Here is a 27,021-nt window from a genome sequence, read left to right on the forward strand (position 1 = left end):
AAGTATTGATGCTTTTGAACTGTTATGTTGGAGGAGACTCTTGAGAGTACCCAGACTGCAAAGAGATCCAACCAGTCCATCCTAAAGGAAATCAGTCCTGAATGTTCATTGGAAGGACTGATGTGGAAGCTGAAACTCCAATACTTTGGCTACCTGATGCAAAGAACTGACTCATTTGAAAAGATCCTGTTGCTGGGAAAGATTGAAGGTGAAAGGAGAAGGGGATGACAGAGGATGAGATGGTTGGATGGCATCACCGACTCAGTGGGCATGAGTTTGAGTAAACTCCAGGAGTTGATGATGGACAGGGAGCCCTGGCGTGCTGCAGTCCATGGGGTTGCAAAGAGTCAGACACGACTGGGCGACTGAACTGAACTGATATGGATGTAATGAAATACCAGGATCCCCCTCATTTTGTATATTGCTCACTATGTCACTCAAATGCTGTTATTAATCTCCTCACTGGTATAAAGTAGGTGTTGAAGGAAATTATTTATAAAATTTTTAAAGTATTTTGGCCCATTTATTCATTTAACTTTTTGGCCATGGGGCATGTGGAATCTTATTTCCCAACCAGGGATTGAACTTGTTCCTCCTGCAGCAGAAGCACTAAGTCTTAACCACTGGACCAGCAGGGAAGTCCCTAAGGTTTTTAATAGAGTAGCATTTTCTGATACTATTATATTGCATAATATGTATCTACTATGATATATATATTATGGCATAATATACATCTGTGAGTACATACATACTATATATAATGCTATATGTAGTAAAATAGAACATGTATTTTCACTGATTGCTCTAATTTGACTGGATTTTTCTTGAAATATAACTCATGATTCAAGGCTTAGAATGGAAGTACAATCTGCTAATTTCTCTCAACCATAGTTCCCATTTTAAAAATAATTTACTATTCATATGTGAATTTTGGCATTATGCTCAGGGTGTTCTTTAGTATATGCTAAGGCCATTTCAAAAGTGGTATGCTATTTTCAGAGTAAGATATTTACAATGTGGTTTGTTTCAAAACTTGTTGACTATGATTTCTTAACTTCCATTCCATCTATATTATTATCTCTGTATAAACCATTTCCAAAATTCTTTTAAGAATGTAAAAAAAAAATCTACTTTAAAAACTCTCATTATAAGTATTTGTGCTTGTTCTCAAAATTATCCATTTCCAGAACACACAAAATTACATGATCTCAGAGAGATCTAAAATTTTAGACTGAAAAGAAACTTGTGAGTCATCTATGTAACTGTAGATTTTACAAAAAATGCAGAAACTGAGGTTCAGAAAGATAAGTGAATTGTCCAAGGTCACATAGCTATTTAGTGATAAAACTTACATATGAATCAAGATCTCCTCTTGCTTTAATATTCCATCCTCTCTTCCACTCTTCTTTCTGCTCTATTATTTCTCCAATGAGATCAACTTCAGATATACAATCTCACCCATAATCTCTGTGCTATTCTGAAGTTCTGTTGTTTGTTATAGGGCTTCCCAGGTGGCTCAGTGGTAAAGAATCAGCCTGCTAATGCAGGAGACACAGGAGATTCAGGTTCAGTCCCTGGGTTGGGAGGATCCCCTGAGAAAGGGAATGACAACCCACTCCAGTATCCTTGCCTGAAAAATGCCATGAACAAAGGAGCCTGGTGGGCTACAGTCCATAGGGTTGCAACGAGTCAGACACGACTGAGCACACACACACATGTAGGCACTTTTCAGACTGCTACACCTTCTTGAAGAACTGACCCTTTTAGCATTATATATATCCCTCTCTGTTTCTGATTTATTTTTAAATTTTGAGATTTATTTTCCCTGTTATTAATATATATTAGCGTGCTGTTATATTACTTTATTTTATAGAGAATACATTAACTTATTTATTGTAGGGGAAGAAAATTTTCCTCTACCCTTCTAGGTTCTTTTGGCTAGTCTGTTAGTTAAATTGACGTAACGAAAAGAAAAATGTAAATTAAGTAACGAAAAGAAAAAATGATGTATGTACAGGAAATCCACAGAGACAATGAGAGGTTCCCTAACAGGCAAGCAGTTGAGGCTCATATGCCATTCTGAGCTAAGGAAAAAGAGATGGAAGTGTGCAGTTTCAAGAGAAAGGAAGGCAATTCACAAAAAGATGGAAAGAGCAATTATTTGGTAAACAAATGCTCGCCTTGCCATTCAGAGACAGTAGACACAGAGAGGACTTTGAACAAATAGGCCGTGCTGGCTTCCCCCTAGCTTACCACACCTGGTCCATGTTGTTTTAATCTCTTGTGATAGCTTTCTCCCTGTACCAGGTCATCTATCTAAATTATTTTAGCCAGTTAAGGCGAAGGTGAAAAACAAAACACCTTTTTCCTGAGTCTTTGTCAATGTCAACTTTGTCAGTCTTTGTCAACTTCAGGTCAGTGTAATTCGTATGCAAAAGTGACACTCGGGAGGAGGATTGCTCTGAGCCCCTTCAACATCAGTATGTTAGCATAATCATTTTTACTTTTACTCTTAGTAAAATATAATCAATAATAAAATATTCTGCCAACCCAGAAAAAATTCTCCCCAAAGAGAGACGAGACAACAGTTTTGTCACTGAATAATTGAAACTAGACTGTGATGCGTATCACAGGCAATCTTCTGAGACTGCAAAAACAGAAAGAAATCTCAGCCTTTTGTATAACTAGGAGATACAGTCCATACCCTTCATGTTTTCAGGATAAATGATAACTAATTCTCACATAAGAGGACTTAATATCTGTCACACAGAGTTCATCCTACATTGGCCTGATAACTAGGGTGACAATCTGTGTTTCCTAAGTGCCTTTATCCAAATGAGAATTAAACTTCTCATATCTATAGGACAGGAGGTAGCTTTACACCATCCTGAGAAATTCAGGCTTCTGTCCTTCCATGGAAACTGGGGATAGAGGTGTTATCTTCTTTGATGATTTAGTTTCAAAGAGAGGGCAGCCAGGTCCTTGTGAAAAAAAGTTCCTAGGTTCTTCGACACTGGCAAGAGGCTTATTTAGCTTTCAAAAAGATGTACATATTGCTCAAAGGGGCAGAATCACAAATAAAAGTTTTCTAAAGCAAATTCTCTAAGCAAGGGGAGGGGAATGGAAAAGTCTCCCTTTTTGCACCAGGGAAAATTCTTTTTTTTTTTTCCAATCTGTGTTTACCCTTAGAGAAACGGAGAAGGCACCTTATTACTTCTAGTTGGAGGTGACCTCTAGGCATATATTCACTGGGTAGGGAGGTTCCTTTCCTGTAGATGGAGACGGGCGTTCTTGTTCCCCACTTGTTGTCCACTGATACCATGGTAGGCATGGCTTCGCCACCACTGGGTAATGGTAGATGTCCTGACTCTCCCCAGTCCTCCTCTGACAACCCCTCAAAGGAGAGAAGCACCTCATTACTGCCCAGTGTGGGTGGAAGAACCAACTCTTCACAGGGTCTCCATTGGCCTTTCCTTACTGACTGATAGAGATGAAAACCTCAGCTCCCTGTCTGACTCCACTCTGGGGAGGGTGTTGGCTTTGTTATAGTCCCTCCGGACTAGCCGCCTGGCCTCCCCATTCAGCCCTTGCTGTCATGAGTATAGGTGGGGCCAGAGGTTTTTCCGTAGTCTTTGCCTGGAGCAGAACCATTATTTTCTTCAAATTTCCTGTCTTGCTCAGCAGCTCCTTGCCTGGCCCTTTCACTGGAGGGCAGACTTTTAAAAAGGAAATATTTAATTTATTTGCCTGGCTTGGGTCCTAGTTGCGGCAGGCAGGATCTTTCATCACAGCACATGGACTCTCTAGTTGTGGCTCACTGGCTTGGTTTCTCCTTGACATATGGGATCTTAGTTCCCCGGCCAGGGATCAAACCTGTGTCCCCTGCATCCCTGAGGGGAGACTTCTGTTGGCACTATTTTGGTCTGTACCTGTTGTTGGTGTTTCCATGCTACTGTGTTCTTCAGCTCCAAATCTACATATATTAGGGAAAAGAAACACTTTGTGTATACGCTATGGGATTTTTAGTTGCACTTAGTGAGAGAAATAGGGGAAAGTACGTCCATTCCATCTTCCCAGAAACCAACGTCTGTCTGCGTATTTTGAAAACAGTGGCATGGAAGTCACTGTGTTATGAGAACTCAAAAAGATGTTACCATCATGCCAAACCCTTTACTTTCCTAACCACAAGTTTGTAAGGTCCATGAGGACAGGGCCTTCAAGTAATACTCACTTTTAGTCAACTTCCATTTCTTCCCACAGTGAGAAAACAGAACGTTTTTTTTCCCTTGTCTTTATAGTCAGATTTTTTCATGTCTGAAAGTGAATGTTAAATTGAAGCATAATAGTCATGGCACCCAAACATTGCCCTTCCCATCAGAATAATTTGTAGCACTTTTGTCAAAAACTTAAGATAATTGTTAGATCAAAGAAAAAGTGCCCCCTTTTGTTTGATTCAAATTGCCTATTCCTTCTTTTACTTCAAGAAAGAATTTTAAAGGATTTCTTCTCTAAATTATAAAACAAGTCAAGTTAATGGTAATGATAGGGAAAGAATTTTTATTTCTGACTAAAAGAATGATAACTCATTTTTTTTCTTTAATGAGAACAGTAAGTAAAAGTAATTATTCTTGCATGCTTGCTATTTCATTTAGCATTGATACAAAATTCTCTCCAATAAACTCAAGTGGGCTTTTTTTTTTGCAAAGTTGGGCTTTAGCAGGTTTATTATTTCCATTACGCTGTGGAATTTGATTATTCAATCAACCTACTTCAATCTAGAAAAATCTCTTATGGCCAATTATTTTAAGGAACCTTCTTTTGTAAAGCACATGATTGTGAAAAAAAAGAAGAAAAAAAGAAAGACTATCCTCTTACTTTCCTTCTTCTTTTATTTTTAGTTTTAAATAATTCTTGTTGCAGTTCATGTGTAGTAAGCCTATTAAACACATTTATAGCCACAGTTATTCTAAGAAACTTGAAAAATAAAGATTAATATCTGATCCAAACTCAATCACTGGTCTGAGTATATCAAATACATTAAACTTCATTTTCAGCATAGGAAAATATACTTTCATCAGAAGAAGTATACATCTTCAGGTCGAATTACTCTAGAGGGTTTTGGGTAAAACCTCAAAGATTTTTCCTATGAATAAATAGCCACATGAATCAAATTGATTTTAGGAAGATAGATAGGTAGATAGGTACAATGTTGCAAAGGTATTTTCTAAAGTAAAATTTACTCTGCACCTTATTTTTCCTAAAAAATATCTTCTCACAAATCATATTATATATGTATAATATATGTAATATGTTATATGTTGATATATGTTAATATATGTTAACATGTATATGTTAATATATGTTAACATGTATATGTTAATATATGTAATTGTGCACATTTGTATGTGTACATGTTGAAGCAACAGTTAGAACCAGACATGGAACAATGGACTAGTTCCAAATTGGGAAAGCAGTATGTCGAGGCTGTATATTGTCACCCTGCTTATTTAACTTATATTCAGAGTACATCATGCAAAAGGCCAGGCTGGGTGAAGCACAAGCAGGAATCAAGATTGCCAGGAGAAATATCAATAACCTCAGATATGCAGATGACACCACCCTTATAGCAGAAAAGGAAGAACTAAAGAGCCTCTTGATGAAGGCAAAAGAGGAGAGTGAAAAAGCTGGCTTAAAACTCAACATTCAAAAAACTAAGATCATAGCATCTGGTCCCCTCACTTCATGGCAAAAGGGAAGAAGTGGAAGCTGTGACAGATTTTCTTTTCTTGGGCTCTGGTCCCATCACTTCATGGCATATAGATGGGAAACAATGACAGACTTTATTTTCTTGGGCTCCAAAATCACAGCAGATGGTGACTGCAGCCACGAAATTAAAAGATGCTTGCTCCTTGGAAGAAAAGCTATGACCAACCTAGACAGCATATTAAAAAGCAGAGACATTACTTTACCAACAAAGGTCCATCTAGTCAAAGCTATGGTTTTTCCAATAGTCATTTATGGATGTGAGAGTTGGACCATAAAGAAGACTGAGCACTAAAGAATTGATATTTTTGGAATGTGGTGTTGGAGAAGACCCTTGAGAGTCCTATGGACTGCAAGGTGATCAAACCAGTCAATCATAAAGGAAATCAGTCCAGAATATTCATTGGAAGGAATGATGCTGGAGATGAACCTCCAGTATTTTGGTCACCTATTACAAAGGACTGACTCATTAGAAAAGACCCTGATGCTGGGAAAGATTGAAGGCAGGATAAGAAGGGGACGATAGAGGATGAGATGGTTGGATGGCATCACTGACTCAATGAACATGAGTTTGAGTAAGCTCTGGAAGATGGTGAAGGAAAGGGAAGCCTGGAGTGCTAGAGTCCATGGGGTCACAAAGAGTTGGACACAACTGAATTACTGAACAACAAATATTTTGGGTGAGGGGAGGAGGTGTTCTAAGTAACACCATGGTCTAGAGTAGCTCTAGAAAGCTTATTATTTGGCTTTTTCTTTTCAATGATTAATAACTATCTCCCAGCTTGGTATTTCAAAGCTGATTGCAGCCTGATCTCTAATTCTAGTTTGTTTATAAAAATTGCTATTTCTCAACACTGCTGCTGCTAAGTCGCTTCAGTAGTGTCTGACTCTGTGCGACCCCATAGACAGAAGCCCACCAGGCTCTGCCGTCCCTGGGATTCTCCAAGCAAGAACACTGGAGTGGGTTGCCATTTCCTTCTCCATTGCATGAAAGTGAAAAGTGAAAGTGAAGTCGCTCAGTCGCGACCGACTCATGGCGACCCCATGGACTGTAGCCCACCAGGCTCCTCCATCCATGGGATTTTCTAGGCAAGAGTACTGGAGTGGCTTGCCATTGCCTTCTCCATTCTCAACACTAGCATTGTTAAATAAGAAACCTACTTTTACTGACTGAATCAGCACAGGAACTTTTAATATGTGTTAAATGGAAGTAACCCTGCAGGTCAAACTTACACTCACCCAACTATTCTATAGTGATACCTATCATTTTGGTTTTCTGTTTTAATCAAGTCAGGCTTTTATATATGTGTTGATTACATGATTTCCCACAGGATTGTTTTTTAAAGAGTTGAAAATTTTATTTTCACATTTCACAATACAAATGAAAATCACTTTTGTTTTTTTTGGTTGCATTACTTCCCTCCAAAACTAGTCTCATTTTGATAGGAAGGGGGAACAAGTTTTCCTTGTTATTCTCTTAGAAAACATCCCAAGTCACAGCACCATGATCTTCTAATGAAGTAAAGCAAGTCATGTAAAATTGATATGAGGAGGCTCTCCAATGTCTTTATCTTTCTGGTCAGGTCTTTCCTTGCCAGGTGGGCACCATCATGAGACAGGCAGAAGGTCTCATCACTGGGGCCCCAGGCATCATGAGTATGTGGCCTTCCATAGGCAGCCTCATTCTAGGAGCAGGTCCCACTGGCATGATCCCAGGAGGAGGAGAGCTCATCATTGGCATCATGGGAGGGCCCCCCATGTGGGGTGCTAGCTTCATCCCTGGGCAGGAGGTCCTGGGAGACTGGAGGGAGGTGGGATCATTGCCCCTGCAGGAGGAGGAGCAGAGAATGAAATAGAAGGTATCTTTCCTTGTTGAAGTAGCTGTTGTTTTATCAATCAGGCTCTGAGCCTGCCCTTCTATCCATTTCTGATAGTAGTCCTTCACATTCTCTTCGTGCTTCCTACCACTGCAGTGTGTCTTTCTCACGGAGGTGGAATCGTATGTTGGTTGTTTTAGGAAGTTGCCTTTCCTCTGCCCCAGATATACTTAAACTTCTGATAATGTAACTTAAGACTCTAATGGCATCTGTAGTATAAAAATTCTGTGAATAGGAAGTAGAATATGTTTAACTGCCCAAACTCACTGTAGCTCAAGTTTGTTCAGTTAGGTTGTCTATCATTTTTTTCTTAACAAGGGATGAAGTAGAGGACAAAGATATATATGTTGTTTATAGTATACATGTCGTTTATATTAATGGAGATATGAAACATACATACTTAAGCTGTCACAGTATCTGTCTTAAGAGAAGTATGCTGCTGCTTAGTCACTCAGTCATCTCCAACTCTTTGCAACCCCATGGACTGTAGCCCCCCAGGCTCCTCTGCCCGTGGGGATTCTCCAGGCAAGAATACTGGAGTGGGTTGCCATGCCTTCCTCCAGGGGATCTTCTCAACCCAGGGATTGAACCCAGGTTTCCTGCATTGCAGTGAATTCTTTACCATCTGAGCCACCAGGGAAGCCCCATCCCTTAATTTGTTCTAAAAGACTTAAGAGATCATTCCAGATTTGGATGACCCTAAGATATTTTCCATTGAAATGGGAGGCTTGTTATTAATATTCACAGCAATGCAATTGGCATGGCCTTCTTTCCAAATAATGCTATTTTTCAGCTTTTTTCCATGCCGCGTTCCATGAAAAAGATGTCATATATAAGAGATAGTTTTATAGACATTATTAGCATGGGGTTTGAATTTGACAGTATAAGGATGTTTTTGTACTAAATTTTTTTCATGAAATATAAACCTTAAATACTAACACTGAACATATTAGAGAACATTTTAGTATAAAGGATAGTGCTAGACATATAACTAAAGCAAGGGAAGCATCCTCTTGATAAGATGCCTAGAATTCAGAATGGGCCTTTTTATCATAATCATGCTAAGGGTCATTGGAATTGAGTGTCTTGATGGTATCATCTGTAAAAGGGAGTTAATGGCCCCTTTTCCTTACTTATCTCACAGAATATGGTGAAAGATAATAGAACTTTGCAAGTAGCCTTACAAAATCATTACACAAATAGAAAGTTTTACTATACCTATGTGGGAATATGTCCTTTGAAACACATTAAGGAAGAGAGTACTATATCTTAGAACTGAGGATACCATTTTATGCAGGTTTCCAAATGTATGACATGGCTGAAAATATTAATCTTATTTGTTATTTAATTTTGTAAGTGAGAATAATTTCTCACTTCCTTTTCATGAAAATATCTAAAATCCCTTTAATATTTCAGCAAATTTAAGTATTTATAATTTTTAATTTCAATAGAAACATTAATTTTCCCACATCGTTCCTCTAAAAGTTCAGTTTTACTTGGAAATGGTTTATCAGTGAATGACTTCTATACAGGGAAAATTTCTCTCCTACACATACTATTTTTAAGCACATTTTCTGAAGTCCATCAACTTGCAGGCCCCCTTCACCCTCTAATTCTGGCACACCCTTACCATTTTTCTCTGATCATAGAGATAGCATTTTTTCTCTCCAAGGCTAATCTCTTGATCTTGTTACTCTCTATCCTCAAGCTTTCCACTGTTCAATCCTGATCAAAGCTTTTCCAATGGTATATTGAGATCTCCGTGTTATGTGTTTTCATTATCTTCTATGATAGGAATTTAAGAAATGTGATGAGTAAATAATGGCCAAACTTGAAATTCTGATACTTGTCAAAAATATATATATATGATTTGTTTCACTAGTAAAGTTGCTTTATTACCTTTTGATTTGTTAGTCTAACCCTACATACCATTAAAAATAAGCAAGAAATTGTGATGGGAAAAATTTTGATGTCAAAATGTGTAACACATACTTAAGTGTTAACTGTAGTAAGAAATATGTGAATGTTATAGGGAAAGAACAAAGCATTTTTGTTAAATGTACAAGAAGGTGGAAATAAACTGGTACTCAAATTCATTTCCTGTGTGGAAAGATGAACTTTACAAATGTAAATTATTTTATATATTTATTGCACGGTTAAAATCTCAATAAATATTGAGGTTTTCAATAATTTAAAATTAAAATTTACTAAAAATAAAAGCTGGATGGTCATATTCAATGTATTTTAAGTTGTTAAGGTGGAGATTTACCCTGCTGTTTGGTCGCTAAGTCATGTCTGACACTTTTGTGACCCCGTAGTCTATAGCCTGCCAGGCTCTTCTGTCCATGGGATTTCTCTGGCGAGAGTACTGGAGTGGGTTGCCATTTCCTTCTCCAAGGGATCTTCTGGACCCAGGGATCAAACACACGTCTCCTACATTGGCAGGCAGCTTCTTAACTACTGAGCCATCAGGGAAGCCCAGGGATTTACCCTATCAAATATCAAATAACATTATAAAGCCACTGTAATTGAAACATGAGATATTAGGTTATAAAAGACATTAGACCTCAGAAATAGAACTAATAATTTCATATATGACAGAGATGAGATCTATTACCTTTTCCTTTCTAATGTTAGAAACCTATCTACACCTTTAAGTTTTGAGTGGCTTCCCTTGTGGAGATTACCCGTTTTATTTTTATTTTTTTGAAGAGTCAATTTTTAATTAATTTATGAATTCAACCTTTTTCACATTTAGATTAATTGATTTCTGTGTATATATAAATATAAATAATTTTTCATCTTCTTTCATTGAATCTGTTGAATAAATTGTTTGCAAATTCTCTAATATAAAGTTTAATTTCCTTTATTCCTTTTATTATATTGTCTGTTAAAAAGCTTTTAAAGGTATAAATGTGAAGTTGAGAGTATATTTGGTTAATATCTCATGTTTTTCTAAAAGATATTTTAATTGTTTTCACTTCTAATACAACCTGTAGTTGTGCAACTATAGTTTTGATTTTTCTCTTTAAACCTAAGAGAAGTGAGAAGTAATTTTTGTCCCTTGTTGGAATTTTTGTTATTTTTCTTTGATTGCCTTTTTTTGATCATTTGTCTGTACAAGATGTTCTTTTATGGAAGTCAATTAAATTATAATTATTTCTGTTATCAGTTTCTATTAATGAACTATGAAAACATGAAAAGAGATGAATTATCTATTAGGGTGGTATGTGGTTCAATGTTTACTTTATTAATCTTGTTTAAATTCCTATAACTTAATTTTTGATTTTTATTTTTACTTTGTCTATTAAAAAACTGAGAAAGAATGTGTTGAGTTTTCCTACTAATGATGTATTTCTGTTTGATCATCATTGTATTTTTTAGTTTTGTTGTGTACACTTTGATGTTAAGTTATTCAGTTCCCAAGTTCTGTGACTGTGTTACTGGATATTTTATGTTTACTAAGATACACATTTTTTTGTGTGTTCACAAGGTGTATGATTTTCTGTCTAAAATTAGCGCTCTCGTTCCTGGAATTTTTGTTCTTCTTTGCTACTCTAATATTTGTTTCTACTTTTATTTTAAGTGATTTTCTTGTAAACCATATATATTAGAATTTTATTTTTCCTTGTACAGTTATCAGAGACTTTTTACTGGAAATGTACCATGTATTTATTGCTATAACCCAAGATTATTTGCTCTATTTTCAACATTTTGGGAAATATGTGTACACCGTTTGAACTTTGCCACTTTTTTTTAATCACCTCTTTAATGAAATAAGAACAAAATGGTATGTTTTAACTTTCTCCATAGTTAGGAGGAGAAATTTTGCCTACTTTTATTTTCCCCATTCTTTTCTTTTTAAATATGTGTATATAGAACTCCAAAATATTTTAAAATCATATTCTATTCTAAATCTTATTCTAGTTTAAGAATAATTTTTCACACTTTTAATGCTGTCAACACATCTTCAGCTATTTTTTTAGATTTAACTTTATAACTAAGCAATTTTGATATTTATCATAAATAAGTTTGCAACATAGCTCCCCACTCTTGAAACTTAAATGTCAAGCTACTTAAACATAGATGCAGATAGTATTTTAAAGAATGACACATAGGTTTAATATTTTCTGAACTTTGACTTTTTCTGTGAATATCACTGTGTTGCTTGTTAATAGAAACAATAATGGCCTAGGTATAAAATTTTAAATCCTAACGTTTTCCCCTGAGGAATAAAAGATATTTAAACCAAAAGAAGGCCTATATGTGTGGAGTGAAGTCATGATATTGTTGTGTGCTAAAGGGATCAGAGTGAGTCTGTGTAATTCCACAGGGCAAAACCAAGATCAAAGGTAGAGGCTATATAGAAAGTTGGATGAATAAAAAAGTTGATCTCTTTAACACAGAGAGTGTTCTAAAGATAGAGGCAGAGCTGCCTTACAAAATCATAAAATGTAGTACAAGTTTTCCTCCAGTGACTTTGTGCCTCCTTCTTAGGATATTGTGCAGAGGGAATTTATACTAGATTGTTTTAAGAGGAAGGGAACTTTCCCTTAGGTAGGTACCTGCCTCAAAACTAGATGATCCATCTCTTACTAAGGCTGGTACAGTGTTTAGTGAATTGTAAATAGATGGAACCATTAAGATGAGACTTTACATAAACTGTGCTTTTATTTATTTATTTTTGAGAAAAAAATAAAGCCTTGTTTACGTTGGTTAATTAATTAATAGCCTGTTGCCATCATAGTGTCTCATGCTTTTGCTGCATGACGGATGGTGGAGGGGGCGTGGCTTTGGGAGGCGTGGCTTGCATTTCAGGTATTCAGTAGACGTGGCTCCTTTGCTGCCGTCTTTCTGTAGCCCTCCTTTGAATACCAGTCAGATGCTAAACTAAGCATCCATACTGCTCACACTGAAATCCGCGAAAGGATTGTAACCAGACCAAAAGCCCTCTAGTGGAAGATCTGTTTGTAACTCTATTACATAGTATGTGACTATTAACTAGAGGGATTCTAAATAGTTCTTTTAGGAACCTTTTAATGCTTTTTTTAAAATTGCTGAGTTCCAAATATCACTTGGTGGGTAGTCTAAATATTTAATGTTAACATAACAAAAAAGAACACCGCTTTATTGTTAAACAACACATACCAACTACATAGAAGGGAAGAACAGAACAACTATATAGATTCTGAATTTCCATTTTAGAAAACTATCACTAAATGTGTAACGTGCCATTCTCACTTAACTTATAGCTGAACCAGATAACGTGAAAGAACTTAGAGGAAAACAGCAAAGAAAAGCTGAACTTCTGTTTTATCCTTTACGTGGGCTCCTATTCTATGCACAGCAGGGTAATCATAGTTCATGGTATTAATGAAGCAGGACCAAAAGCTTACTAGGGTTTAAATATAGCCTGTGACCTCAGGGAATTTCTGGATTTTAGTTCTTGTTCTGCCAGCTCCTGTTAGATCTTTGTCAATTACCAGAGCTTCAAATTCCTTATCTGAAATTGGAAGAGCTATTGCATGTAATAATAGTACCCATTGCTATATTGAGTACTTGCTATGTACCACACATTGTGCTAAGCACTTTATATGTATTATTTCATTTAATCTTCACAACAACCCATATGTTAGAGATGTGACCCAACTGATTCTACCATTAGAATGTTGGTCTGCCAGACAGCAAATCTATATACCTGAAAACAATATAAATCTTAAAAACCAAATCTAGGTCTAAAAATTTTATGAGAAATTGGCCTTGGACTAACTAATGTCAATTACACATTGAATTCTCTGTTTCTGATGAAAACCACCAATGAGTTAATTAACCATACTGTTCCTGGGTCATTTGATTTAATTCTGGTCCTTAGGTTTAGTCTCCTCCATCATTCCTCTTTCTGTGGCTGCCTGTTTTGCTTTCTCTTATTAAGAAATTTTCATTTTCACTGCATTTAAACTGTCAGTATTATCCTTTATCTGGTGTTATGTTTAGCAAGTTAAACTATCCTCATAATTTTATCAAATTTCTAGAAAAGTCCTGTTGGTATTTGATCTGCATTGCATTTTAACATACACTGTAGTTTGAAGAAATTTGACATCTATAGCTATTCTTTAAATATTCAGTCTCATCGCACAGGAGTGCAATATATCCCTGTAATTATGTTGTTTTTTAAAGTATTTCCCAATAATATTTTATATCCTTCAGTATGTTTCAGTTCAGTTCAGTTGCTCAGTCATGTCCGACTCTGCGACCCCATGAACTGTAGCACCCTAGGCCTCCCTGTCCATCACCAACTCCCGGAGTTCACTCAAACTCATGTCCATCGAGTCAGTGATGCCATCCAGCCATCTCATCCTCTGTCATCTCCTTCTCCTCCTGCCCCCAATCCCTCCCAGCATCAGAGTCTTTTCCAATGAGTCAGCTCTTCGCATCAGGTGGCCAAAGTATTGGAGTTTCAGCTTCAACATCAGTCCTTCCAACCAACACCCAGGACTGATCTCCTTTAGGATGGACTGGTTGGATCTCCTTGCAGTCCAAGGGACTCTCAAGAGTCTTCTCCAACACCACAGTTCAAAAGCATCTAACATATTCCTTCTTAATTTGTAGGTATCTTCTTTTTCTTTGCTACTTTCTTTCTCATTTATTGGCCCTTCTCTTTTCTTGATCTTCTCCCTGTCCCATCAAAAGTAGATGTTAAAACACTTTTATCTTATAAAACCCTAGGTATAGGATTTCCTGTACCCTAATTGTGCTGTCTCATCTATCCCAATGATTGCAACTACCACCTGTACATAGATGACTTCCACATTTATATATTAATCCAATCTATGTCTATAATTCCTTGTAGTCTTCTCTACCAGGTACCATTAGCAATCCCAAACTCAAAATATCCAGAACCAAACTCATTATCTTATTTCTGAGGATAAATTCATACATTTGAATTCCATATTTTGCTTAATAGTATTACAATATGTATCCAAATTCAGAGTATTAGAACCAGCTTCTTTCTCTCTCTCTCTCTTTTTCTATATACAATCTGCAGCCAGGTCTTTATGCTTTAAGTTCTGTGAAGTTTCCAGCATCCATCCCCTTTTCTCCACTGTCATAACCACTGTCAGAGTTCATGCTCTCCTGAAATCTTGTCTGGATTGTTGCTTTGATCTTTAAACCTTTCTTTTTGTTTCCATCTTCTTTCCTGCCATCCCATCTAGCCTGATAACCATCCTGTTCTTCTTTCTATTGCACAGCATCATTTCAGTCTGTCCTGTAGTCAGGATGCTGCAACAGTCCACAGTAGCTCCTTGCCTAACTCAGTACAAGTTCCTCAAATTAGAAGTTAAGACCCTCTTACTCCAGTTTCTTTGCATTCTTCCTTTCAGGTGATTCTAGTCTTCAAGCCATCACACTATCCTGCAACTGAACTGTTCACTTCTTTGGAGATACCTGATAATTTTATTCATCTATCCAAATTGGTCATACTGCAGCTGCTCCCCTGAATACCTCCTTGGTCTCCTCTACCTAGTGAAGCCTATCTACTTTAAAAGTATATGATATCTCCCTCACCTCATACCTTAATTTTGGCAACTTGTCATGGTATACAGGAATATTATGCTGTTTATGTACATGACTTTTCTTCATTTCTAGATTTTTCAGCTCTTTAACTGCAGGGATTGATCTTACTCATCTTTCATTCTACTCAGTCTTTTCTGCACATATAGAGTTCTCTAAATATTTATTAAAACAAATTATCAGTTCAGTGAGTTCAGTTGCTCAGTCATGTCCAGCTGCGACCCCATGAACGGCAGCACGCTAGGCCAAACTGTCCATCACCAACTCCCGGAGTCCACCCAAACCCATGTCCATTAAGTCAGTGATGCCATCCAACCATCTTATCCCCTGTCGTCCCCTTCTCCTCCTGCCCTCAATCTTTCCCAGCATCAGGGTCTTTTCCAATGAGTCAGATCTTTGCATCAGGTTGCCAAAGTACTGGAGTTTCAGCTTCAACATTGGTCCTTCCAGTGAACACTCAGGACTGATCTCCTTTAGGATAGATTGGTTGGATCTCCTTGCAGTCCAAGGGACTCTCAAGAGTCTTCTCCAACACCACAGTTCAAAAGCATCAGTTCTTCGGCGCTCAGCTTTCTTTATAGTCCAACTCTCACATCCATACATGATCACTGGAAAAACCATAGCCTTTACTAGACAGACCTTTGTTGATAAAATAATGTCTCTGCTTTTCAATGCTGTCTAGGTTGGTCATAAATTTCCTTCTAAGGAGTAAGCATCTTTAATTTCATGGCTGCAATCACCATCTGCAGTGATTTTGGAACCCAGAAAAATAAAGTCAGCCACTGTTTCTGCTGTATCTTCATCTGTTTGCCATGAGGTGATGGGTTCCGGATGCCATGATCTTAGTTTTCTGAATGTTGAGTTTTAAGCCAACTTTTTCACTCTCCTCTTTCACTTTCATCAAGAGGCTTTTTAGTTCCTCTTCACTTTCTGCCATAAGGGTGGTGTCATCTGCATATCTGAGGTTATTGATATTTCTCCCTGCAATCTTGATTCCAGCTTGTGCTTCTTCCAGTCCAGCGTTTCTCCTGATGTACTCTGCATATAAGTTAAATAAGCAGGGTGACAATATACAGCCCTGACGTACTCCTTTTCCTATTTGGAACCAGTCTGTTGTTCCATGTCCAGTTCTAACTGTTGCTTCCTGACCTGCATAAAGGTTTCTCAAGAGGCAGGTCAGGTGGTCTGGTATTCCCATCTCTTTCAGAATTTTCCACAGTTTATTGTGATCCACACAGTCAAACACTTTGGCATAGTCAATAAAGCAGAAATAGATGTTTTTCTGAAACTCGCTTGCTTTTTGCATGATCCAGCAGATGTTGGCAATTTGATCTCTGGTTCCTCTGCCTTTTCTAAATCCAACTTGAACATCTGGAAGTTCATGGTTCACGTATTGCTGAAGCCTGGCTTGGAGAATTTTGAGCATTACTTTACTAGCGTGTGAGATGAGTGCAATTGTGGGGTAGTTTGAGCAGTCTTTGGCATTGCCTTTCTTTGGGATTGGAATGAAAACTGACCTTTTCCAGTCCTATGGCCACTGCTGAGCTTTCCAAATTTGCTGGCATATTGAGTGCAGCACTTTCACAGCATCATCTTTCATGATTTGAAATAGCTCAACTGAAATTCTATCACCTCCACTAGCTTTGTTCATAGTGATGCTTTCTAAGACCCACTTGACTTCATGTTTGAGGATGTCTGGCTCTAGGTGAGTGATCACACCATCATGATTATCTTGGTTTGAAAATCTTTTTTGTACAGTTCTTCTGTGTATTCTTGCCACCTCTTCTTATTATCTTCTGCTTCTGTTAGGTCCCTACCATTTCTATCCTTTATTGAGCCCATCTTTGCATGAAATGTTCCCTTGGTATCTCTAATTTTCTTGAAGAGATCTCTAATCTTTCCTGTTCTATTGTTTTCCTCTATTTCTTTGCATTGATGGCTGAGGAGCTGAGGAAGGCTTTCTTATCTCTCCTTGCTATTCTTTGGAACTCTGCATTCAGATGCTTATATCTTTCCTTTTCTCCTTTGCTCTTCACTTCTATTCTTTCACAGCTATTTGTAAGGCCTCCTCAAACAAATTACATGGACCCCAATTATAGGAATTGGTGGTTCAGACAAAGAAACAAACACCTAATTTTAATTAGATTCAGAAGGTGTCTTGGTTAAAATAAAACCTGAGGTATGCTGATTTCTTCATTTTGCCCTTACCTGACTGAAATTTTAATTTTAAGGTGAGCAGCTGAGAACCTCTGATTGCAAAATCCTGCATGTCAATGGGTTTTTCATTGTTAAAATGAGTTATTTGCTAGAAATGCTTCATTGCACCTATGTATTTGATTCGAAGGCTGTGATTTATGACTTAGACTGGAATTTTATAGGAACAATGTCATATTACACCTGAAAATGTCATTTATTTTCATGCTGTATTTAAATTACACTTATACCAAGTTACAGCAATATTTAAAAAGTAATATTCAGTGCTTCCTTACATTCACCATGTTTTTTAATCAGAGTAGAACTGGATTCAAAGTTACTGAATGGGGAAACAATTCTGCCACAAAAATGTAACTGTTGAATAATTAATCAAAGAAGAAATGTGTTCAGGTATATGGTTTTGTCTTTCTTTGTTGTGAGAATTTCATTTTTATTTTTGAAATGAATATATTCATGCCCCTGGATTTTCCCTTTTGAAGTGGGATTCATAGCATATCTCAAAACTAAACCCATAGTACATTTTACAGAAGGTAATATAGATACAATTTTCTGATGAATGTGAAGTGTATTTTTCCAAAATGGATTTATACTAGAATATTCAGAGGTGGGTATGCCTTAGTGTATTCTGGAGGAAATAAGCAATCACTTAAAATAGTGGATAACTGGGTATAGTAGTGAGTGTAAAATAAAGTTGAGATAATCAAAGTGCTTCCTGACTCTATAAGAATGATCAGGGATTAATTTTCAGCATTTATTCATTTTTTTTTATGTTGTGAGACAAAGCATTGAATATGTTAGTTTTACCCTTTGTCCAGAAATAGCTGCAGTTCACATTGCCTGCATTTTTTAATTCAGATCAATAAGTGAGAATTTTAATATCCCCCTTTATTACTAGTAATTTTTAAAATTCCCTGAGTATTTCTCACTTGACTGCAAACCACAAAATAATATGCTTTCTTCATAGATTGTGTCTCTGATCCCCACATTTCTACCCACTCCCAGTCAGAGATGACGGAAGCAACTTAGCAGGCACACACACCAATTAGGAGAAACAAATGTGTCATAATGCATAATTTTTGTTTGTTTCTGGGAGGTCTTTTTCCTTTGAAGTGGCAGCATACTTGTTTGTCTTATTTGTTTTGCAATAGAGGTACAGATTTAGCGAGGAAGCAGTGGCATTCACCTCTATTTTCCTGGAGATCAGTTGTAAGTGTTTATGAGGTATGTGACGGTGATTTTATGGGTCAGAAATCTAGGATTTAGGTACCTTATAGATAGGAGCAATCTAACCAACCCATGTAGGAACTGAACTTATAACCAACAAAACAAACGGGTGAACAAACAATAAGAAGATCAAGTTGGTTTGAAAAGTAAAAGCTTCAACTCTTTTTAGGTCATGTTCAGAGCTTCTAGTCAAAACCATTTCTGAACACAACTCCAAATAAGTCTAGTGTTTTTAAAATATTCATAGTAGTATTTTATTCACTAATTTGTACCTATTGGGATGAGTACGTGCTTTGTATTACTGATGCCAAGAGTGCCTTGTCCCGGAGAATTTCAGTTTGTATGACAGAAGACAAATAAACAGCAAAATGATTTTATATGGTTTACCTATTCTGAAAAGCAGTGTTACATTTTTTTTAAGTATTACATAGCTAAATAAGTCTGGAAAACATTGTGTTGACATTCAGTCAGGCTTTTTTTTTTTCCCCTTCCGTACAAAAGTACTTAGATTTCAACATTTTAATCTTTTTTTTATAACATCTTCATTTTATTTATTTTTGTAATTCTTTTTTAACTTATCTGCCTGTTGGGTCTTAGTTGTGGCACATGGAATCCAGTTCTCTCACCAGGAATGGAGCTTGTGCCCCTACATTGGGAGCACTGGGTCTTAACCACCCGTCTGCCAGGAAGTCCCTAATATTTTAATCTGCATTGTGAATCTATTAGAGGAAAATATGGTGTGTGGCATTTCATAATCTAATTAGTCTATGAAAACTTTGTACACAGTACCTATCAGTTCCATTTGTTCTACAGAACACAGTTTGAGACTGATTATCTATAATATGCATGTGTGTGTGTTAGTTGCTTAGTCGTGTCCGACTGTTTGCAACCCCATAGACTGTAGCCCACCAGGCTCCTCTGTCCTCCACTATCTCCCAAATTCATGTCCCTTGAGTTAGTGATGCTGTCTAACCATCTCATCTTGTACCAACCCCTTCACCTCTTGCCTTCGATCTTTCCCAGGATCAAAGTCTTTTCCAATGAGTCAGTTCTTCATATCAGGGGGCCAAAGTATTGGAGCTTCAGCTTCAGCATCAGTCTTTCCAGTGAGTATTCAGGGTTGATTTCCTTTAGAACTGACTGGTTTGATCTCCTTGCAGTCCAAGGGACTCTCAAGAGTATTCTCCAACACCACAGTTCAAAAGCATCAATTCTTCAGTGCTCAACCTTCTTTACTGTCCAACTCTCATATTCATACATGACTACTGGAAAAACCATAGCTTTGACTAGATGGGCCTTTGTCAGCAAAGTGATGTCTCTGCTTTTTAATATGCTGTCTAGGTTTTTGTCATAGCTTTCTTTCCCAGGAGCAAGCACCTTTTAATTTCATGGCTGCAGTCACTCTCCACAGTGATTCTGGAGCCCAAGGAAATAACTCTGTCACTGCTTCCACTTTTTCCCCTTCTACTTGCCATGAAGTGATGGGACCAGATGTCATGATCTTAGTTTTTTAAATGTCAAATTTTAAGCCAGCTTTCTCACTCTCCCCTTTTATCCCTGTCAAGAAGCTCCTTAGCTCCTCTTCACTTTCTGCCATTAGAGTGGTATCATCTGCATATCTGAGGTTGATATTTCTCCCATGAATCAGACTCTTGAGAGTCCCTTGGACTGCAAGGAGATCCAACCAGTCAATCCTAAAGGAAATCAGTCCTGAATATTCATTGGAAGGACTGATGCTGAAGCTGAAACTCCAATACTTTGGCCACCTAATTAGAAGAACTGACTCATTTGAAAAGACCCTGATGCTGGGAAAGATTGAAGGCAGGAGGAGAAAGGGATGACAGAGGATAAGATGGTTAGATGGCATCACCAACTCGATGGACGTGAGTTTGAGCAAGCTCCAGGAGTCGATGATGGACAGGGAAGCCTGGCGTGCTATAGTCCATGGGGTTGCAAAGAGTTGGACACGACTGAGTGACTGAACTGAACTGAACTGAACCTTGATTCCAGCTTGTGCTTCATAAAGCCCAGCATTTCTCATGATATGCTCTGCATAGAAGTTAAATCAGCAGGGTGACAATACATAGCAATGTTGTACTCCTTTTCCAATTTTGAACCAGTCCATTGTTCCATGTCCAGTTCTAAGTGTTGCTTCTTGACCCACATACAGTTTCTCAGGATACAGGTAAGATGGTCTGGTACTATCATCTCTTTAAGACTATAAAAGGTATAAACACAAAATTCACAAGAAAAGCCACATATCTAGGCTATGTTTCATGATAGCTTTTTGAAGCATGTTAAACTTATTTGCCAAAACAGAACCATAATATAATCTTGATAAAGGTCTATGTGACAGGTTTCCTGTAGGAAAATTTTAATTTAAGTAATATGTTTTCACATTGCCTCCAACAAGAAAAATAAATATATTGACAATTTGACAGTGATAATATGAAATTTTACTTGGCACTATTTTTCCTATTATGAGACCTTAAAAAAAGAAACTCTAAAATAAGGAATAAGGCAAGCCTATTTATCATTTTGAAATATAAAGGAGTATAACCTGAGCCCCAAGTTAAACATCCATTCTTTATGTAGGCAGAAGAAAGAAGAAGTGTGAGGAAAACAGCTAGTGGTTCTGAGTATTAAGCTTCTTGAAGGCACAGATTATTTATTTTCTACTTCCCTTCTATATGCCCAGGGCCTACAAAGGTGCCTGGTGCATAAAGTCATCCAAAATATTACTTTTCTACTTCAGTGGAATTTCAAGAATTGTCCTGGGGTACTTAATAAGATGGGGCCACTGACTCGCCAGTAGCCCTTGGGTCAGGTCATCTTAACTCTGCAAAAGCCAGTCCATTGTAGATGCCACCAGGAGACCTGAGTGTCTGCCTGCTTGACTCCAATGGCATTCAGAGAGGTAAATGATTAGAACTCTGGTAAATTGTCACCAGTGAAGAAAAGTTTCAGGTTGTCCAAGCCAATGTGCAAAGTGTGGTCAAAGGATATTTGAAATAAGTAACAATCAGAAGTAGAAACCTGATCCTGTATCTGTAATGATAAATGATCTACCTGTGAAGTGATGGAGGCTCAAGGAAGACTTCAGCCTGCAAAAGGGAAAGAGAGGACATTAATCTATCAGGATCTTATAGTCCTCACCCAAGGTCCTGGAGAAGGTAGAGTTGTGGCCAAAGGTATCAGGGAATGAAATGATAGCAGAAAACTAGAGGACATTCTTATTTATCTCTGTTCTTCATGGCAGTGTACATGTAACTCAGTTCAGAACAGCCTTGGTTTTGATGACCTTGGGAGAGCAGATTTTCCAGCTGGGAAGCAGATTGGCCCCGATTGTCAGATTGGGTTCCAGGAAGATTCAGTCTGCATTATAAGTGCATACCTAATCAGCTTTAGTACTTCAATTTTCTTTGAGTCAGCCTGGTCCACTTTTATATAATGGAAAAAACTGAAAATTCCAGATTAAATTATTAACTTTGCATAGGGTTAGATATCATATTGGAGAAGGCAGTGGCACCCCACTCCAGTACTCTTGCCTGGAAAATCCCATGGACAGAGGAGCCTGGAAAGCTGCAGTCCATGGGGTCATGAAGAGTCAGACACGAATGAGCGACTTCACTTTCACTTTCCTGCACTGGAGAAGGAATGGCAACCCACTCCAGTGTTCTTGCCTGGAGAATCCCAGGGACGGGGGAGCCTGGTGGGCTGCCATCTATGGGGTCGCACAGAGTCGGACATGACTGAAGCGACTTAGCAACAGCAACAATAGATATCATATATCAGAACCAGAGCCCAGACTCTAGTCTTCAGATATAGATATGCATACTTATAACTCTGCCTTCACCTTTGTCCCTTTCCACATTAGCTCTTATGTATAGTCTCTATTATAGACTGCTTTAAGAATAGATCTCCTTCCTCTTTTTCCACACCATTTCATTAGGATATGTAGTTTACTCATCGCCTCAGTCTCATAATAAATAGATAATTATCTTATTTTTTTTCACATGTGTACCTTATACAAAAAGTAACAAAAAGACCAGCACAAAATAAGATAACCCATCTTTCAGTGGTCACATATTCTTTTTTTCCTTGTTAATCTCACACATTAAAAAGAAGTTCCTGTTTCACATAGTCATGTATTTTTCTCAGTATCTGAGAGCTGAAATGTTAGAAGAGGGTCTTTTGGTCCAAGATCCATTATTATCACCAAATATATTTTAGGATTCAAAATGTGAAGGCTCTTTTGGACATCAGGGCAATAAAGGAGATTATAAAATGTAGTTTGAAAAAATAAGGACACTAAAAGAAGGAAAATATCTCAAGAAAAATTGTTCCCAGGACTCTGTTTTAAAATACTGATGTTTTCTATGGTGGTGTTTGCTCATACAGAGGAAAAATGTGAAAAGTATTCTGTGCAAAAGTATATGAACCAAACTGTTACATTTGGAAAATGTGCACAAACATTTTCACCTTTCATTTGCCATTTTCTTTTTAAATCTCAAATTTTCTTTAAAAATTTTTTAATAGTATACCCGAGTATTACTCCAGATAGACACAGGAACTATTTCACTTAGTGTTAGCTTAGTGTTATCAATTTTACTGGGATTTCCTATTTCAGAAGTTTACCCAAAATAAGGTGTTGTGGTTTTTAAAATAATTGTATAAAAACAATACATCACTCAATTCATTTATATTATGTACTATATATAGTAGATATGTATTATATGTACTATATATGTATATTATGATAAATTTAAGGACATCAGCACCAATGATTTGTGTAACTGTATTAATATCTATTTATTTGGCCCTTCTCATTAATCAAGCCAGGGATCAAACCTGGGTCTCCTGCATTGTAGACAGATTCTTTAGCATCTGAGCCACTAGGGAAGCCCAGAACAATCATATTGTATTTTTAATACCATTCTCTGTTTATAAAATGCAAAAAAAATTATATGAATTCTTCCAAATATCTTTTTCTCTTTCACATTTTGGAAAATTTCTCATTTTTTGATCCACCTGTTCAGAATGAATGATGTGTTATTTTAAAGGTGGCAAACTATGAAATACAGCAACTTTCATAATGATCATAAATGGGCCATTTGAGTTCTAAAAATATTGCTGCCAGTGGAATACTTTATTGGGGTTTAATTTTAAAATCCCCATAGAAAATATGCTGTATTCCATAAAAACTAAAAAAATGAATGTTTAAATATATATGCAGGTAATTTTTTTCTTTTAATTTTGCATTCTGAACCCACATAGCTATCCTAGCTCTTCAATTTCTGTTCAGGAGAAGTTCATCTGTAGGAGTGTTTATGTTGTCAACGCAGCAATCATATTGAAGAAAGACATTTTACAATGCAATCACCTTTGCAATTGCCATTTCTGCAGTGATGGCTATCTAAGCGAATTATGTCACCGTCTTTTTTTCTTCCCTTTCTTCATTTAACTACTTGATAGCACTTTTCTACTAAACCCCTCCTTCTAGAATAATTGAAATAATATGCCAAGAACATTAGAAATCCCCACAAAAATTCCAAATTTTATTTTTAAAGGTCTGAAATGTCATCCTAATAGAAAATGTCATCTGCAAAATCCTGAATTAGAGAAGCCATCCATGGGTTGTGGACTATCGGGCCACATTTATTTATTTTGACTGTTATGGATATAATAAATCATTCTAAAATAATGTTGACATTTATGCATTCTGCTAACATGGCAGTTTAACAGCCTGCTCCATATACTGCTGCTTGAGTTAAGGATTTGCTATCACATTTTCCAGCTTAGTTCTCCCAATCTTAACACAGCAGACAGTGGTAATGTCAACTGCAGAAGTGCCAAGAGAGAAAAAGATGGATAATGTATTCATATTTATGGGCGATTTTAAACTTCATGCCATTGAGCACATTTCTCTGAATGGTTCTTCTAGCTCACAGCTTTTGCTTCTTTTCTCTCTCTTTGGGCTACATGAAGGCTTTTTTCACTTTAGGTATGGCTTTCACTTTGATTTAATCCTGCTCTCTCTGACCACCAACAGGAACACAGAATGCATTAGCAAGAAAGATATCATAATTGAAATCAATACCATGACTTTGAAGAGTGTTTCCATGATGAGTTCTGGTCCTGTGTATTTTATATGCTGCCATAACCATGTTGATGTAATGGATTAGACATTTCCATCAATTCAGTCCATACCACCCCCTCCCCTCTACGCGCGCACACACACACACACACACACACACACACTAGCACAATGCTTGGAAACATTTCTTTTAGACTGAATTTATTGTTCAGCCCTTGGCCTGCCAGTTGTTTGATTAGACTGAACCATTCAATACATAAAAAGAAGAGATGTACTTGTTCTTCAGGTCAAAAATGTGATTCAAGCACCACGGTGAACACTTTGCCTTCACCATAAAAGTACTAATTCAGATGTGCAAATGAGCATATATTTCAATTTCTGGTTGCTATTTGCATGACATTTCCCCCCCCTTGACTTCTAATCATTGTTGACTCCTGAAACCTTCTTGGCCGTACTTGACTGCCCATATTTTCCTACACTAATTCATTAGGTGAGCTTTTTCTAGCACTTTGCCCTTCTACCATGTGCTGATCACTCAAACACAAACTTTGAAATTTTGCAGGTGTGGAATGAATTGGGGTGATGACCTCTGTGTGTCTTGTTTTCCTGTAGAAAACGTGTGTATGAATTCTAAAGAAGGACCTTAATACTGAATACCAAAGCCAGACAACCCACCTCTGAAATTGTCTTCTGTGAGTTTTTCTAGTAACATCCTGGCCTTGGTAGTGGAGAAGCAGCCATAGTAGCCACACTTAGGATGTCCTGACTTTCTTACAATCAAACAACCATGATAAGAATTTGGCATTTCCTGCAGAAGCAAGAGATTTTTGCTTTAAAAATTTTTTGCTTAGAAAATTCTCCATAAAAAGCACAGTAGGGATGCATACCGGATCCCTCTGGTGCTCACATTTTTTATTTTATTTTATTTTATTTATTTATTTTCTGTGCTGGGTCCTCTCCTTGTTACCTTTGATTGTCCATGACTTCCTTGAATACCTGCAAAACTTCAACAATTGTCAGATGTCACAAGAGTAGATTTCTAGACAAAGGGAATGTCATAAGCCATTAGCATTTTTTAATCCATTGATTTTATGCATGTGAATATAAAGGAAACCTTAATCAAGATGAGTTTATTTGCTACTATGGATACCAATGAGCTTCCCAAGTGACGCTGATGGTAGAGAACCCACCTGCGAATGCAGGAGATGTAAGAAGACATAGATTCAATCCCTGGGTCGGGCAGATCCCCTGGAGGACGGCATGGCAACCAACTCTAGTATTCTTACCTGAAGAAACCCATGGACACAGAAGCCTGGCACACTACAGTCCATATGATTACAAAGAGTCAAACACAAGTGAAGTGACTTAGCACACAAGCATGCAAGGTACCAACATATTTTTCTTAAACCTCTATCTTTAGCTCTTGCTTTCTCTAAATTAACATTTGTATTCAGTCTAATATCTCAAAGTTCTGTTGAAATTAGGAAAAAATACTTATTTTTTTATTTTTGTTTATTTTGCTTTTCTGAATATAAATGTCAAGCATAATCTTTCAATCTCTCATAAGCCCATTTTAAGTGTATACCTATAACAAATCGTAAAATGCTGTCCTTTTTTTTTAAGTATAGGCATTAAAGGTTGAATCAGGAAATGTTACATATTTAGAATGTTTTTGATAATCACAAAATGCAAGCTAGAGGATATCTATTTTTTCCATTAAGGCTTTCCCGGTGGCTCAAGGGTAAAGAATCTGCCTGCCAATCCGGGAGATGTGGGTTCAGTCTCTGGGTTGGGAAGATCTCCTGGAGAAGGAAATGGCAACCAACTCCAGTATTCTTACCTGATAATGTCATGGGCAGAGGAACCTGATAGGCTACAGTCCATGAGGGTTGCAAAAGGATTGGACATGACTTAGCGACTAAACAACAATAACGTAACGGGGATATTGTTTCCACACACTCACCCTGCAGTGTTGATGGTAGGATTATTTAAAAGCCATTGTCGAGAGGCAAATGATTCCAGTACTACACAGATAATAAGTACATGCATGCAATGCTTAAAATAAATGGGCAACTCTAGAAGATACTTAATATATAGTGGTTCCTAGAGACGTTAATTTTTATTAAGTAATTGAAAAGTGGCCGTTTCTAAACTGAGGTAATAATTTTACTTTTATTGACAAACAGAAAGAAGAGGAAGTTTGTGTTTGTTACACAAATAGCCTCTGCTGCCTTTAAACAGAAAAAACCCAAACTACAGCAACAACAAGTAGAA

General features: G+C 37.1%; 1 protein-coding gene across 7 annotated transcripts in view; it reads left to right on the top strand.

The window, feature by feature from the left end:
• Positions 1-27,021, top strand: part of LINGO2 (leucine rich repeat and Ig domain containing 2) — a 681,723-nt gene that overhangs the window by 359,848 nt on the left and 294,854 nt on the right. The window contains exon 5 of one of the 7 annotated variants that reach the window (XR_008713372.1): positions 9,959-11,608. The exons of the other annotated variants lie outside the window; for them this stretch is intronic. The gene's annotated coding sequence lies outside the window, so the exon portion shown is untranslated. Of the gene's footprint in view, positions 1-9,958; positions 11,609-27,021 lie in introns of those variants that run through there. 7 annotated transcript variants of the gene reach the window in all.

This window comes from Bubalus kerabau, chromosome 4 (assembly GCF_029407905.1).
Source record: "Bubalus kerabau isolate K-KA32 ecotype Philippines breed swamp buffalo chromosome 4, PCC_UOA_SB_1v2, whole genome shotgun sequence".
Lineage (NCBI taxonomy): Eukaryota > Metazoa > Chordata > Mammalia > Artiodactyla > Bovidae > Bubalus > Bubalus kerabau.